At 47.9% G+C, this 15,480-nt stretch overlaps 1 protein-coding gene across 10 annotated transcripts in view; it reads right to left on the reverse strand.

The window, feature by feature from the left end:
• Window positions 1-3,422, reverse strand: part of AKT2 (AKT serine/threonine kinase 2) — a 51,432-nt gene extending 48,010 nt beyond the window's left edge. For 5 of the 10 annotated variants that reach the window (XM_082367132.1, XM_082367130.1, XM_082367134.1 and 2 more), the window contains exon 1: window positions 3,237-3,422. The gene's annotated coding sequence lies outside the window, so the exon portion shown is untranslated. Of the gene's footprint in view, window positions 1-582; window positions 689-3,236 lie in introns of all 10 variants that reach the window. The other 5 variants (XM_082367133.1, XM_082367141.1, XM_082367131.1 and 2 more) reach the window with 2 other exon arrangements.
• Window positions 3,423-15,480: the final 12,058 nt, after the last annotated feature.

Raw genomic sequence — 15,480 nt, forward strand, 5'->3', positions numbered from 1 at the left:
GTCATTCTGAGCCCATTGCACGGAGGTGAACACTGTGGCCCCAGGTCACACAACTAGAACGTGAAAGCACCAGAACTTGCACACATGCCCACTACACCATCCTTGCGCAGGGACCTCAAACATGGGTCCCCTGGTAGCTGTGTCACCCCCTACATGTCTCTCCTGCTGTTTCCTCCCGGCTCCCAACAGACATTCTGCCCCAGGTTAAAAGATGCCCTGGCTCAACTCTGAGGAGGGAACAAGTTTTATCAGCAAGCCCAGAAACTGCTAGACTGGCTGCCGGCAGAGGTGCTCATGGCAGCCCTAGGTTCCAAGGGTGAGGGGAAGGAAATGCCCAAGGGTGCAGCTGGCAGGGTCTAGGGCAGGAGCTTTGAGGTGACAGAGACCCTCTCCAGCTTTGGGACCATGAACAAAGAATTCATTCAAACCCCAGTCTGGCCCCCAAGCGTCTGACAGACCTAGAACGAAGCAATTCCTCCTCTGAGCCCCAATTTCTGACTCTGAAAAATGGACAGAAACACCATATCCACCCCTGGATTCAACTAAACCACTGTTCCAGTTACCTGTTGACAAGCAGTTTACCTGAGGCCAAACCAGGCCAGGGGTTCACATCCCAGCTCTACCACTTCCAACTTTGAGATGTCGGGCGAATCATTTCACTTCATAGCAAGTGTCTTGGTTTCCTCATCTGTAAAATGGGTATCACACTGCTACCTAACTCATAGGAGTCTATAAAACAGGCATAACCATACCTACCCCATGGGTGTGTTTTGAGATTTAAATGAGGTCATGGGGTACTTCCCTGGTGGCGCAGTGGTTAAGAATCCGCCTGCCAATGCAGGGGACATGGGTTCAAGCCCTGGTCTGGGAAGATCCCACATGCCTCGGAGCAACTAATCCCGTGCGCCACAACTACTGAGCCTGCATTCTAGAGCCCGCGAGCCACAACCATTGAGACTGCGTGCCACAACTACCGAAGCCCGCACACCTAGAGCCCATGCTCCTCAACAAGAGAAACCACCGCAATGAGAAGCCCACGTGCCACAACAAAGAGTAGCCCCCGCTTGCCGCAACTAGAGAAAGCCAGTGCGTAGCAACGAAGACCCAATGAAACCAAAAATAAATAAATTAATAAATAAATAAAATAAATAAAAATAAATGAGGTCATGTGTGTAAAAGGCCTGTCACATGCCTGACATAGGGTGAATGTTCAATAAAATTCACTAGCTCTGGAAATGATCTGCCACTCTGTGCCTCAGTTTCCCCTTCTAAAATGGAGATCATGACAACAGTACACAAAGCTCTAGGCTGGGGGCATTCTGCAACTTAATCCACATGAAGCATTCTGAACAGTGTATGGCACACAGAATGCACTCAATAAATATCAGCCATTGGTCTCAAGATTATTGTTTTTACTACTGCTGTTAATCCCATCAGGCAAACCCTCTAAAAGCTGGCAGATCAGAGAAAGAACCCCTGGTGCAGAGAAATTCTACAGAGCCACCGTGGCCTCACAGAGACTCAAGGACTGTTCTCTCCAGCAACCACAACCCATGGAAGCCAGTTAGCTTGGAAGCTGATGATGTGGACCAGAGCGACTGTCTGCCCCCTTTGACCACATCACCAGCCCACATTAGCTGGGTCAATCAGGGATTATGGCCAGCCCTCTGGGAACTCCAGACCCAGGACAAAGGTTACGGAGCAAGCCAAGGTCACAGGCTGGCCTGAGGAGCCAAGCTCCCACCCAGCAACCACAGTGAGAAACCAGATTCGTGGGGGATTTGGCCGCCCCAAGTCCTTCGGAGCAGCCTTCCTTCCTGGGTCAGTGTGGGGCAGGGGCACCGCCACCAAGTCCCCTTGGCCTACGCAGAGAGGAACAGCTGGGAAAACAGCACTCAGCCTCATTGCCGCCTAACGGTGAAGCCAACTGTTATCGCCTGGTGGGGAGCGTAAACATGATGGGCGTCTGGACCAAGGAGACACAAACATGTGTCTGGCCTCATGGCCAGGATGGAAGGGCCTGGGGTGGTGCCTGGCCCCTTGGCACCCACCACCAACCACTCTCAGGCCAGAGCTTCTGATGCTTCTCTGACAGAGGAAGAGTAAACAAGGTTCAAGGGCAGACCATGGAAGACCTAATTACACCCAGGCCTCTTGCTGAGCCCCAGTGCCTTCCAAATGAGAGGAAAGGGGTGCTCAGAATTCCAAGGATAAAAATGTCCCAGCCACCCTCCCCTCGGGGAGAAGTGTCCCTCAAAGCACTCCTTCCTCCCAAGTCTTAAGCAGGTCCAGGGACACAGATCCTCAAATCCAAGCTCCATACCCCCTCCCCTCCCTAATATGGAGCCGAAAGCTCAGAAAACAAGCGGCTTCTAAGACGTCTCCCCCCCACGCCCCAGCCAAAACCATGGGAAGAATTTGCCACAGAGGTGTCCCAACACACCTTAAAATAAGGTTTAATAACATGAAAAGGTTCTAGGGTAGACAGCAGTCCCACTGACCATCCAGTTCCCCCCAAAGTCAATAAGAAGTTCAATAAAGGGTGATTCCCCCTCCAGCTCAGCGTAAACCCCCAAGCTCCACCCACCAAACACAGGAGGCAGAACCCCCTCCTCATCGCTCGGCATTACAGCGCTCCCAAAGTACTCCCCTGAACACCCACTCGGGCCCGTCCCCCCGCCCAGCGCGGTCCCTCAAAATTATAAACATCACATCGCGGCTCTACGTTCTAAGGATGGCTCCCCCCAGGACCTCAGTGGTACAACCCAAAGGGCGCTACCCGGGCCACACTAGGTACAGCTCCCTCCCCAGAAGCCCCTACCTCTCTAAGCACACTCTAGGAACTATTTCCACAGCCCCCTACACTTGCTAAGACGCGCCCCCTCAAAGGCTTAGCCCTCGCACACCAGGCGGGCTCCCCCCTCCCAGCCCACTGGCTCAACCCCAGCCCAGCACGCAGGGGTCTGCGCCTCCAGCCCTTCAGTGCTTCGGTCCCCACACTTTGATATGCGCCCCCTGCAGCTTCAGTGGTTCAGCCCGCCGCCCCCGCCCCCTCGGGGCTAGTCCAACCGCCCCCGCGCAGCCTCCCCAACTCAATCCCGGAAGGGGGGGCTCAAGGACTACGGTCCCCGCCCAGTGGGCACCGGTGGTACGGCCCAGCGCGGCTTTGCTGGGGGTCCGGACGCGACCATCGCGGGGGGGGGGGGGCGCTTGGGGACACGCGCTGGCGCACTCACCTGTCACCGGCGGCCGCCCAGCCTCTCTGGCGGGGTTCTACTCCTGCCCATCGCCACGCTACGCTTGATTCCGCTCCTTGTGTTTCCTGGCGGCGGCGGCGGCGGCAGCACCAGCAGCAACGCCTTAGCGTAGCCAGGCCCAACGGCTCGCGCGGCGCGGCCCCCCCGCCCCCTCCCCCCAGCCCCCGCTTACCGCCCCCTCCCACCCTCTGGACGGAAATACCGCCTTCTCCCGCCACAAACAGGAACTGACGCGAGAGAAGGAGAGAGGGACTCGAAGAGCGCTAGAGCGCAAGCGCAAGGAAGGGGCGGTGGCCGACTCAGAGAAGGGTGCCTGCGTACATTAGGCAAGCTTGAGCCGGTGTGGGCAAGGGATGTGCCTCGCGCAGGCGCCGGACGGGAAAAAAAAAAAAAAAAAAGATTGCGCAGGCTCAGTAAGACTCTGACTCCCGCTTTCCCCGGAGGCTAGCCGCGATGATATTTCCCGGCAGCCCCTGGTCCTTATTTACATGCGCTTTGATCTGGTTTTACTCCGCTCTCGCCTTTAGTTCAGGTTTGGAGGCTCTAAAAGAGCCTTGGAGCAGGCGTTAGGAAGGGTTTCCTTTTCAGTATTTCCTCTCATGGTTGAGCACAGGCTATGAAGCCACACAAACCCAGCTTTGCATTTCCTTACTGGTGACTGTGGGCAGAAGGCTTTACCATTTTCTGTGCCTCAGTAGCTACATCTGCAAAATGGAAACAATCATAGCTGCGCCCCTGGGCTGTTGGGCTATTTTATGTAACCAGAACGGTGTAAGTCAATTAGACATGCTATAACTCCAAAATATTAATCCTATCTGCTCATGATATATATATGCAATTAAATATGGGATATAACTTTTTTACGGGGTAACTTGGGCCTACAAAGGCCTTAAAATAGCCCTGGGGGGGAAAAAAAAAGAGCTTTGCACAGATCCTGGCCCGTGTATTAGCTAGTGTAGTAGACAGCTGTGAGACATCCGGATCCCAGTCCCTGTTCTCTCATGGGCTGGGTGGGGCTTCCTACTTTATGAATTTGGGTTCCAGTAATGCCACACAGAAGGCCTGGCTGGGAGTTGAAGAACCCTGGGTCCACCTAAGTCTGCGAGAGTGTCTCAGGCAAAGTCCTACTCAGGGGTGGTAGTTTCCCCAGAGGTAAACCTACTGCTGGAACTAGCCCTCTGCTGGTGGGTCTCCAGCTGGGAACTCTTTGCTCTGTGTTCCTAATTCCTGGTCTTCCCCCTTAACACTCTGACCAGAGCCTCCCCCGCTACAACCCTGACCATTTTAGCCTCTCACTGCCTGGTAACAGATCTGTCTCCTCCACTGCACAGTGAGCCCCAAGGGGGAAGAGTCCAGGACTATCTTAGTCATCGCTGTGTACCTAACACTAACCAGCAAAGGTCCTGGCACAGAGTGGGCTCTCGAGGAATATTTGTTTCAAAAAGTAGCCCTTCTGCTCTAATCTAGACTCAAGGTTACTCTGGCCTACTCGATTTACTCCACTCCAGGATGTACAGCTCATAGCCCATTCCCCTACCTCTAAGTCTTCCTGGGCTAGCTCGAATCCCTGCCCCTCCTGGGAAACAGGATGGATTACAAGACACAGAGATCTCACTGAAAGCTTCCGTGTGCTTGTGTCTGAACTTGTAGGGGCGGTAGTAGTAAAGGGTAATGGCTTTCAAACTATTTTAAGACCTAGTAGGAATTCCCTGGTGGCCCAGCAATTGGGACTGGGCACTTTCACTGCTGAGGGACCGGGTTCAATCCCTGGTTGGGGAACTAAGATCCCACAAGCCATGGCGCAATCAAAAAAAAAAAAAAAAAAAGACCAAGAACACACAGATGTATACGTACAATCCTGTGAAACAAAAGTGTCACCAAAGGGAGCTCCCTGGCAGTCCAGTGGTTAGGACTCTCTGCTCTCACTGCTGAGGGCCTGGGTTCAGTCCCTGGTTGGGGAACTAAGATCCCACAAGCTGTGAGGTGCAGCCAAGAAAAAACAAAAGTGCAACCAAATGCTATTTACCCTATGTATGATGCACTCTGATATTTAACTTTTTTTTTCAGTGCTGTTTGAGACCCCGCTGATCTGATTTTCTGACCCATTAATGGGTCGTGCCTTGCAGTTTGAAAAACACTAGTCTGGGAGCGAACAACACTTACTGGCTTTGGAAATAGATGGGCCCTAGTTCTAATCATGCCTCTCTTGTGTCCTTGTCAAAATAACATCATTTCTCTGAGCCTGCCTTTCCTCATTGCAAAACAGTAGCAATAGAATTCATTTAGCAATTATTACAGGCCAGGTTCTGTTCCTGACACAATCTCACCAATGCTATCCTGTTGCTGTCAACACAATCTTGGAGGTTAAGTGGGACAGTATGTTAACGGGCTTGCTCAGGGTCCCAGGACAAGTTAGGGGTGGAGGCGGGATTTGAACCCAGGTAATCTGATAGAAGAGCCTGTGCTTTGAACTCATACCATGCCGGAAAATGGAAAGTAATAGCCCTACTTCTGTCCCTTGTGTTGCTTTGGCAAACCACTTAATTATTGTTTGGGGGTCTCAGTCTCTCAATTTCCACATCAAGGGTGATTGAGGAGAAAATTTCCTAAAACCCCAAATTGTTCTCTACCCTCTAATCTATTCTGTGAACTTCCCGCCTATGACTATAAATATGGACTGCACAGGCACTTTTCTGGGGAGAAGGGCCCAAAGCTTCTCATCTTTAGTCTGCTCAAAGGCCACTTGATTCAAAAAAGATGATGAAGAATCCTGCCCTGAGGGATGGAGAGGGCATCTCCTCAAAGTCCCCTTCTGTCCCCAGGGAGTGGGAATAAGCCCCTAGAGTTCATTTCAACCCCTCTCAAAGATTGGGCTCCAATGGTGATGGGGCAAGCAGCCTGGGCCAGCCATAAAGAACCTCCTGGTAGCCCCAGATGGGGAGACTTCCACTCCACCTGACAAAGTCTGGGGGGGTCTATCCCTGGCAGTGGCTCTGGGGGGGGGACCCTCCCTGCTACATGGGTGATCAGGAGATACAAGCAGGAATACTCAGATTTCCCCCTTTCTTCATCCTAAGCAGAGCATTTTCAAGGGAGAAAGTCCATAGCATTGATCAGATTCCCGAAGAAGACTGGAACTGTTAAAAAAAAAAAAAGTTTTTATTTAAAAGAGTTTCCCACACTATACAGAAATGTTGAAATAATATCTTTGATGCCGCAGCCAGAAGTTACTAAGCCCCACCCTAGATGCTACTGTGTTGGAAAGATCCTTTTAGAGTCATTTTAAGTGTTTGGCAGTAGTACAGATAAGGGATTCTGTAAATGTTGGTTCCAATTTCCTTTTTATAAAATGTTTTATCGTTCAAAAATTCTAATAGAAGATACCATGCACCATGCACATTCAACTTTTTAACACATCGCAGATTTCCAAAACGTGTAAGGTGAGGCTAAATGTGCTTTAGTGCAAACCTTGGGATAAAACTTTTTCTACTCTTAAGACTGGACACCTTATCGATCTGCTCTGAACATGTAGATGGCTTCTCATCCTGCATGAAATAAAAGCTAAAGGCCTGGGACTTCCCTGATGGCGCAGTGGTTAAGAATCTGCCTGCCAATGCAGGGGACATGGGTTCGATCCCTGGTCCGGGAAGATCCCACATGCCGCGGAGCAACTAAGCCCATGTACCACAACTACTGAGCCTGCACTCTAGAGCCCGCAAGCCACAACTACTGAGCCCATGTGCCACAGCTACTGAAGCCCACGCACCTAGAGCCCGTGTTCTGCAACAAGAGAAGCCACTGCAATGAGAAGCCCACGCACCGCAACGAAGAGTAGCCCCCACTCGCCACAACTAGAGAAAGCCCGTGCACAGCAACCAACGCAGCCAAAAATAAATAAAATAAAATAAATAAATTTATTTAAAAAAAAAAAGCTAAAGACCTCACCATGGTGTTCAGGGACCTATGTGAGCTGCCCCTATCTTACTAACTTCATCTCACCCTTGACCACCATATCCTAGACACACTAAACTCTTCTCTGCCCCACCAAAAAGACAAGCTTGTTCCTACCTCAGTGCCTTTGCACTTGCTGTTCCTTTTGCCTGGACTGGTCATCCCCCTGATCCTGATCTTTGCATGACTGACTCCTTGTCTTTCAGAACTCAGTTCAAATCTCATCTCTATAGAGAGGCTTTCCCTGGTCACCCCAAATCCAAAAGAGCCATACTGTCACTTCTTTTCAGCATATTTGAATTCTCTACCTAGCGCTTAACACTAAAGAATTTTTTTAATTTTGTAACTGTCTTCCCCCAAAACCAGAACATAAATTTGCCCATGAGGGCAAAGACTTGTCTTGGGCTGTATTCCCAGCGTCTAGAACAATGCCTAACACACAGTTGAGACTTGGGGATCAATAAATATTTGTTGACTGAATGTGGTTTTGATTAGGAAAGTTAAAGCTCTGTACCGGGGTGAATTTTACTTCGGGTCTGAACTTGTCTACTCACAAAAAGTTGAACAAATAATAATAATCTCTTAACCTTTATTGAAGAATTCCCACATATCAGGCACAGTGCTGGTCACTATATCCATGACCTGAATATGTTCCTGCAGGTAGAAGTCTCTGTAAGGCCTATTTTGCAGAAGTAAATATAGGCCCAGAGAGGGGAAGTCTCCTGCAAAATATCACATAGCCAGAATGTGGCGCCCAGATCCATTCCCAAAGATGTCTCAGGCCAAGCCCACGTTTTTACCCACAGCACTGGAATTCACCTGCTTGAGTCCAGATTTGACATACAGCAAAATCTCATTTTATGCTGTTAAGGTATGTGGATTATTTGAATTGAGAATTTTTTTAAGATTTAATTTTATTTATTTTTGGCTGTGTTGGGTCTTCATTGCTGCGCACAGGCTTTCTCTAGTTGTGGCGAGCGGGGGCTACTCTTCGTTGTGGTGCGCAGGCTTCTCACTGCGGTGGCTTCTCTTGTGCGGAGCACGGGCTCTAGGCGCGCGGGCTTCAGTAGTTGTGGCACGTGGGATCAGTAGTTGTGGCTCACGGGCTCTAGAGCGCAGGCTCAGTAGTTGTGGCGCACGGGCTTAGGCGCTCCGCGGCATGTGGGATCTTCCCGGACCAGGGCTTGAACCCGTGTCCCCTGCATTGGCAGGCGGATTCTTATCCACTGCGCCACCAGGAAAGACCGAAAAATATTTAAAACATAGTTTCCCACATTATTGAGAAAAAATGAGATGATATGAATATCACCTAATTTCTTTTTAGCTCAAATCACTTCACAGCTGCCCCAGGAGACGATTTATAAACTCTATTTGTGCTGTTACCACAAGATGGCGCCATGTGAGCTGACCATCCCGGCTGGAACCCAGCTGACTTGCAGGCATCAAGCCTTCCTGGAGAAAGTTGGACCTTTGTGTTGTTATGGAAACATTCACTGTTTAAAAGGAAACTCTGACATAACACCTAAACGCAACACATGATTGGAATTGGATTCTGAGCCGGGGATAAAAATAGCAATAATGAATTTTATTGGGACAATTGATGAAATTGGAATATGAACTGGGGTTTAGATAAGAGTATTGTATACTCATTAAATTTCTTGGTTTTGATGGTTGTACTGTGCTTATGAAAAAAATTGTTCTTGTTCTTAGGAAATAAACACTGAAGTATTGCGAGGTAAAGGGACATCATGTTCAACTGAACTCTCAAATGGTTCAAAAACACAACGTGTGTGTGTGTGTGTGTGTGTGTATGTGTGTGTGTGAGACGCGGTTATGGAGACAGGGAGGGGAGAAGAGAGAATGATAAGACAAATGGAGCAAACAGTTGGCAAATCTGGCTGAAGAGTACACAGGAATCTCTTGTACTATCCTTGCTACTTTGCTGTAAGTTTATAATTATATTAAAATAAAGAGTTACCCCAAAAGCTCTTTTTTGTAGCCAGTGAGAATGTCACTAAAGGGTTCTTTAAGTGGTGATGCTAATGCTGGTATGGAAAATCTTCCCTGAAAATCATCAATTTCAGACAGATTAGATGACCACACTGTGCCAGGCACTGTTTAAGCCCTTCACATGAATTGTCTCATTTAATCCTCATAATCATCCTGTGAAGTGGATGCTACTATTACTCCCATCTTAGTGAGGAGGTAACTAAGGCACAGAGAGGTTGAGTAACTTGCCCAAGATCACACAGCTGCTCTTAATCATAACAGCTCAAGCTCTTAACCATAATAGACCATCAAGAAGGCCAAATGATCACCAGGATATGCTATGTTGGTTATTTAGGAACAAGCACTGCATTAAATATGAGGGAGCAGAAAAGGCAGCTCTAGGGGAAAACTTTGGAACAATGAATGTAGGTTTATGTGCTCTGAACCCCTGCCTCAACCTGACATTCAAGTCTATGTAAAAGTCAGTCTTGAATTATGCAAGGTTTAGCCAAAATAAAATAGGGAAATAAAATGGCTGCTTATTCTGATGTGAACCTGCTAGCCGTCAACACTGGAGGAAAAATTAGAATGTTCCTCAAACAAATCTGGTTATTCTCAATATTTACTTTTAAATACACAAATGGCATACGTTCAAACTTATAAAACAGGAGCATTCCCTTTGCCCCTGCAGTTTAGCTCCTAGATATTTACCCTATGGATATGTTCACACATAAGCAGACGATGGTATACACAAGAGGCGCTGTTTGTGATAGAAAAAGACTTAGAAACCACCTAAATGCCCACAATAAGGGACTGGTTCAAAGGTACATCCACACAAGGGAATACTATGCAGTTAGTTTAAAAGGAAGCTCTTTCCAATAAGGACATTGAAAGATGTTTAAGGACTTCCCTGGTGGTGCAGTGGATAAGAATCCGCCTGCCAGTGCAGGGGACACGGGTGCGAGCCCTGGTCCGGGAAGATCCCACATGCCGCGGAGCAACTAAGCCCGTGCGCCACAATTACTGAGCCTGCGCTCTAGAGCCCGCGAGCCACAACTACTGAGTCTCCGTGCCACAACTACTGAAGCCGGCGTGCCTAGAGTCCATGCTCCGCAACAAGAGAAGCCACTGCAATGAGAAGGCTGCGCCCCACAACAAAGAGTAGCCCCCGCTCACTGCAACTAGAGAAAGCCCATGCCCAGCAACAAAGACTCAGTGCAGCCAAAAATTAATTAATTAATTAATTTTTTAAAAAGATGCTTACAATTATTAGCCATCAGGGAAGTGCAAATCAAAACCACAATAATAAGATATCATTCCAAACCCACTAGGATGGCAATAATCACAAGACAGATAATTAAGTGTTGGCAAGGATATGGAGAAATTGGAACCCTCATACACTACTGGTGGGAAAGTAAAATGGTATAGCCACTTTGAAAAACAGTCCAGCAGTTCCTGAAATGATTAAAAATAGAATTAACTTATGATCCAACAATTCTACTCCTAGGTATATACCCAAGAGAATTGAAAACATACGTCTACACAAAATTTGTACATGAATGTTCATAGCAGTATTCATAGTACCCAAAAAGTGGAAACAACCCAATGTCCACACAATGCAATATTACTCATCAACAAAAGGAAATGAAGTACTGCCACATGCTACAACATGGATGAACCCTGTGGAAGTGGAAGAAACCAGACACAAAAGGCCACATATTGTATGATTCCATTTATATGAAATGTCCAGAAGAGGCAAATCTATACAGACAGAAAGTAAACTAGTGGTTGCCAAGGGCTTGGAGCGGGGGGTGGGGTAGAGTATGGGAGGACTTGGGGATTGATGCTTAAGGAGTGTGGGTGTTTCTTTTGAGGATAATGAAAATATTCTAAACTTGTGGTGATGGACACGACTCTGTGAATAACCAAAAGCCACTGAAGTGTGCATTTTTCTTTTTTTTTGAAGTGTGCATTTTAAATGGGTGAATTGATATGAAATGATCTCCAGGATATATATTAAGTAAAAAAAGCAAAGTGTAAAACTATCATATATTCTACCATCTGAGTGAGAAAATATAGTTATGTTTATAAATGAAATGTTTCTGGAAGGACACATAAAACCCCAGTAACACTGATTGCTCCTGGAGAGGGGAACTGGACAACTGAGGCATCTAGAGTAGGAGAGAGAATTGTTTTTTTTTAATTGGTAATAGAAAGTATTAAACCAAGAAAGTATTAAAACTTTGAACACAATGAACATCTGTGTGCCCATCACCCAACTTTAAAAACCACTACCATACAGTTGAACCCCATGTGCACCTCTCCAATCACATCCCATCCCACCCCTGAAGTGATCCACTGTCCTACATTTGGAGTTTATCATTCCCATGCATTTTATAATTTCATTACACTCTTAAGTATCTATAACCAATATGCATTATTTTGCTTTTTTTGTTGTTGTCACTGGCCGCGTGGCTTGCAGGATCTCAGTTCCCCGACCAGGGACTGAACCTGGGCCATGGCAGTGAAAGCCCAAAATCCTAACCAGTAGGCCACCAGGGAACTCCCTATTTTGCATATTTTAAAACTACACATATTCTTCTGTCATCTGCTTTTATCACCCAATGTTTTGCTTTATTCATATTGATATGTACAACTTTAGTTCATTTTCATTGAAGTGTAATATTCCACATCGAATACATAATGTAATACATCCAGTATTGATGTACTGGGCTGGCCAAAAAGTTCGTTCGGGGTTGTCCTTGCCCTCTTACAAAAACCTGAACGAACTTTTGGGCCAACCCTATATAGTTTTCCAAGATGGCCACAACGTGATCTCTCATCCCATATGCTCTTCTTACAATGAGACACTGACATTCCTGTCACTGAGAGGTAGGGCCCATGGTCCTCTTGAATCTAGGTGGGCTAGTGTGACTATGGCAGAAGTGAAGCAATGTGAGTGACTTCCAATGCTAGGTTAGAAAAGGCAGTACAGTTTTCCCTGACTCCCTTGAGAAGCTTGCTCTTTGAACCCAGCTGCCATGTTGTAAGGAAGCCCAGGCCACGTGGAGAGGCCACATGTAGGCATTCTGGCTGATAGCCCACACTCAGGTTTTATCTAAGCGCCAGTATTGGTTAACCACCAGACGACTGGGGAAGCTTTCAAGAGGACGCCAGCCCCAGCCAAGATCTTACAGCAAGCGCGTGAGAGCGCCCAAGTTATAACAGTCTAATTGAGCAAGTCAGCACCCAGAGCCATAAGAGATACTGATTATTGACCTGAGCCACTAAGCATTGAGGTGATTCATTACGCATTAGATAATTAGAACCTCTATGTCACAATCTGCCCATTCTCCAGCAGATGGATATTTGGGTTGTTTCCAAGTTTTTTATGGCATTACAACAGTGATCTTATGAACATTCTGATACATGTCCTGTGTGCACGTGTAAGCTTCTCCAGAAGGGTAGTTACTGGGTTGGAGAATATGTCATCTTCAATTACACTACAACCTATCAAACTATTTTCCAAAATGGTTGATACCAACTTACATTCCAACAGCATTATATACACTCCTATTACTCCAAACCTTCCCCAACACTTGAGACTTTTTTTTTGCTAGTCTTTTTCCCAGTAGGGCACAAAACAGTCTTATTGTATATATCCTTTTGTACCTTTGAATTTTGTGTTGTTTGCATGAATTAATGCAAAATGAACATTTAAATGTATGCTAATAAATTACTGCTTTTCTGTTTTAAGCATGTTTTATATATTGGGGTTCCATATTAAGATTACTTTTTTTTTTTTTGGCCACACCACATGTCTCTCATTATCCAGCAGGCTAGCCCAGGCTCTTCTACACAGTGGTGGTTGCATGGTTCCCAAAAGCAGCATAAGAGGGCAGGCCCCAGTGCACAAAGCACCTCTTAAGCCCTATCAACTTAGCAAAGCACGTATTTTGTACTTCCTAGGTGGTGGTCCATATTAGCTCTTAGCATCCCCTGATCCACTTCCTCCAGCGGTCTCCAATTAGAAGAGTCCAACTGCTCTTAATTCCTTTTTGGAATGGGGTGATATAAGTAAATCATCTGAAGAGTGCCAATAATCTTGGGGGAGAACCTCATTCAGATCTGTGAGTGACCCAATAACAGTGTTTGCACTAAAGTGATATGATTGGAGTTCTTCAAATTCACCCCTGAATTGACCCCACCTTTCTCCATTGCAGCACTACTTGTAATAACAAGGAACTGGAAACAACCTGAATTCCCTTCCAAAAAGGACTGGGTAAGTAAGCTAGGCCGTTAACGTGCGTGTGTGCTTGTCTGTGTGCACTGTGTGTTCCTCTTGTATGTATGCGTGAATGTATGTGTGTATGTGTGCACACGCACGCACACACATCTCTGGAAGGCTTATCCAAGACATTGGTAACACTAGTGGCCTCTGAGGAGCGGACTGGGGAGCTAGGAGGCTTGGGAAGAGACTTTTCACCGTGAAGCCCTTCGTATCTTGGCATTTTGCACCCTGTGTATGTATAATGCTCAAATACGTTTCACAGAACCAGAGAAAAAATAACGCACCCTTGTGGGCCACAGCTGTTGGGGCTGGTTTGGGGGAATCGCCAAATCAAATGAGTGGGACACTGGCACTCTGGAGCGGCTAGGAGGCCGAGCAGGTGTCCGGCTCCACCCTGTCTGGCAGCCGGTGGCAGGATGGGCATGACCCTCAAGGCCCGAGGCCTCCCAGAGCTGCAAATGCTCCCTAGGGTAAGTTGGTGGGGACGGGGTAACATGTACGCACAGACAACTATAGCAAATCCAAAACCACTCTCCTATGACCCCACCCTCCCCTCTCCAAAAGGGCCTTGTCTCAAATCTGCGGTTGAGGCAGCACAGGGCAGGGGCTAAAGGGCGAGGCTCCTGGTCACCTCCCTGGTGGCAAGCCCAGTGCTGCCGCTTCCCAGCTGGTGAGGCCTTCAGCAGTTCGTTCCCTTCTGCGCCTCTCGAAGGAGGCAAGAGTGACTCGACTAACCTCATCAGCTTTTCATGAGAAGTGAGCTATACATGCTTTTATATCATTTCAGTTCCTATTACACATCAAGAAATTACCCCGTGCTCTTAAATTTAGTAACTGGAACTCTTCCAGTTAACCCTGGCAGTTGCTAAAATTATCCATGAAGTGGAACTCAGGGAAATTACTGGGGGGAGGGGGGGGTAAAAAAAGGAGTTGAAGATCAGCAAGAAACCTGTGTATATGTGTGAGCGCCTCCTTGTGGCCCTGACACAAAAGGACGGTCTCTGGAATCTTGACATTGCCATCCTCTGCCGTCCTTCTGAGGTCCAGAAGGTCCACGAGGGTCTGGCCTGGGCCCTCCCCAGGAGAGGGGTCTATGGGTCCTCCCTCTACCACTCTACCACTGCCCCTCATACTGAAGTCCGGCCCCTCACACCGCAGGCCCAGTGCTTGGGACGCCGCCTGACACACAGTAGCCTTCCCAAATGACGTTACTAAAAACCTAAAAATAAGTGGATGATCACTTACGAAGACAAAAACAGGTCTGGAGATGGATGATGGTGATGGTTATACAACAATATGAATGTACTTAATGCCACTGAACAGTACGCTTAAAAACGGTTCAAACGGTAGATTCTGTGTTATGTATATTTTACAACAATGAAAAAAAAAAATGGATGAGGTCTAATCTCAGCTTTACCTGCAGTTAGTTCTCCTCCAAACCCCTTGCCCACTCCTTGGTAATCTCCTTATCAGATCCTGTTCTCTACATGGGAAAAGGGCCCCAACTCCCTTCTGGGTCCCCTCCTCTCTCTCTACCCTTTTCCAGCTGGTATGGCCAGGCCCTCGGCTTTGAACACGGCTGTACTCTGAGCACCCCCCGAGCTGCTGCCCCAGCAGCCTGCTCACCTCTCAGTCAACCCCTGACAGCTGAGCGCCCTCCCGCCCCAGCCGGCTCCACCAACAGCACCTTCCTCTAGATGCTCAAGTCCTCCATCTAGGTGTGATCCAGCCCCTCCCCTTGCCCCAGTTTCCAATCCACCCGTGTGGAGAATCCCGCTGCCCCTTCCGAAGCGCACCCAAGGTCCACCCACTTCCTCCTCCCCACCCACCATCTCTCCCCACGCTGCCTCCCCGCCTCCGCCCTGCCCTCCCAGCGACTTGTCCTCCTCACAGTGGCCCAAGCAATCTTCGTAAAAGGCAACTCAGATCATCACTTGCCTGCTTTAGACCCTCCCAAACTCCTCAGCGCTCTTGGGAGGATGTCCGAATTCC

The sequence above is a fragment of the Balaenoptera borealis genome, assembly GCF_965194805.1.
Source record: "Balaenoptera borealis genome assembly, chromosome: 19".
In the NCBI taxonomy this organism is placed as follows: domain Eukaryota; kingdom Metazoa; phylum Chordata; class Mammalia; order Artiodactyla; family Balaenopteridae; genus Balaenoptera; species Balaenoptera borealis.